Raw genomic sequence first — 2118 nt, forward strand, 5'->3', positions numbered from 1 at the left:
GTATGTATTATATCAGTAGTTTAAATATTACATATATCTGTAGTCTTGTAAAATAAATCTGCATTTGATCTTACATGGAAAACATATTTTTATACTATATTTGTCTAAATCGCCAAAGGATATCCCATTTTTACATTCCATATAACTATTTATATAACTATTTATTTGTACTTTTTTTATAAATTTATGCTTGTACATTGCTTAATTTCTGGAGCCATACTGTTCCACAAAATCACTCCACAGGACGATATACACATGCTTTCATTGTTTGTTTCTGTTTTTTGTTTTTAAAATTCAAAACTCCTCCTAGGCTACATCATCCTTTCTTTTCTGTAAAGAATTCTTGAATATTTTCGGGTTATACATTTTTAAAATAATTGTTTATTAAAAGCTCTCCGGTACTTCAAATCATCTATAAATCCCCCAAAACTWTGCAGAACTCCAAACTTTTTGCCAATTATTTGGGGTAAGTTTTGATTTTCTATTGGGAAGTTTTACCTCTCCTGGCTTCAAATTGAAAGTCAACAAAACTAGGAGGACTACTAGGAATAGGAGTAAGATTGGGGTAAAATTAGGACATGGGATTCAGCCGTAGCGTCTGTGTACGAAATGTATGAAAATGTGTGTATTGATATGGTAGTTTCAYGGTCTTTATGAAATACAATCAATAGTTTTTAAAAACTCATTGTAATATGTTTTTGCATTTCTGTGCACCACAAAAATTGATTAATTAATTAATTTAAAAAAGAGAGAAACAGCTAGTCTTAGTTCACATGAACACCCATTATCAGAAAGTCTGATCCAACCAGCCAAASACACAAACTTCTGACTCAAATTAACATCTTAATAAAATGTCCCTCTTTTGGCTGCTCTCCTGTAGGAAGCGAGCTCACATAAGGGATTTGACAATTGTTTTACAACAAAAGCCCCTCATGGTGCAACCTCTGTTTAAACCCACAGCCTCAGGATTTTGATACTGCAGTACTGACCATCTGACTAACTGGCCCTCTGTGTTAGAGTGGAACATTTTATTGAAAGCAGGCAGATAGCAAAGGGCATGCATTGTATTTTCTTATACATTTTCTTTGTAGAGATACACCATGAATAAGACCAACCGAGCTTATCTTGGTGCTCAGGGAAGTACATTTTCCTTGTCGCAGATGGACTTTAAATCAGAACAGCACTTGAGAATATTAAGATTTAAAGCAATTCCATAACACATGGATTTCTGGTGGAGTTCTTGTACACAAAATACACTTCCCCATGGATTATCTACAGCTTTACTTGCATCTATCATATGCATTTAGTTATCAGACCCACACTGAAGTTAATGAATTTGTGGTAGAAGATTAGGTAGCAGCTCTGACTAGCCCCAGGTCTTCTCAGCAACAGGTCTTAGCTTAGCTCTTAATGAATGATCATATGGCTGATCTTTTTTTTTTACTCTCATCCCCTTAGAGATAAAATCCATGGCCTAACAAATCCAGGCACAGAAACCATTTTACTTAGTTGACTGGTGCACGAACAATTAGTATCAGTCGGGTGAGATATTGAGGAACAAACATCTGAAGCTGTAAATAAGAATTTCCTTTTTTAATTTTGGTATTTAGAATATGCTTGTAAGAGCCAATAAGAACATTTGTGGCCACCAAATTTGTATTTTTAAAGAAACTTTTGAAAAAGATGCATCAAATGCACCTTCTATTCATGGTTTTTGATCCCCTAGTACACAAAAAAGACCAAATAATACAGGAGTAAGAACATATTGATTCACTGAAATGTTTCAATATTTCATTTCCCAATACTGTATTGATTCTCTAAAACACTGCATCAATTTTTTTCAATTAAAATGTTCAAAGTATAAACTTTCCAGCAGTTGTGTTGTAATTTAGTTTCCGACTGTTAGTTAGCAGCAGTCAGCCAGCTATGTGGCTCCTGCATGCCCCTAAAGAGCCAGAGAGTATAACGCTAGCACAAACGTTAGCATTGCGAGTTAGCATTAGCACTGTCCTTTATCATTAGCATGGTCATTGTCTTGCTGAAATGTCCAGCAACATTTCATCTTCATCATCCTGGTAGATGGAAGCAGATTTTTTTTTATCAAGAATGTCTCTGTAC

This window comes from Austrofundulus limnaeus, unplaced genomic scaffold, assembly GCF_001266775.1.
Source record: "Austrofundulus limnaeus strain Quisiro unplaced genomic scaffold, Austrofundulus_limnaeus-1.0 Scaffold25, whole genome shotgun sequence".
Lineage (NCBI taxonomy): Eukaryota > Metazoa > Chordata > Actinopteri > Cyprinodontiformes > Rivulidae > Austrofundulus > Austrofundulus limnaeus.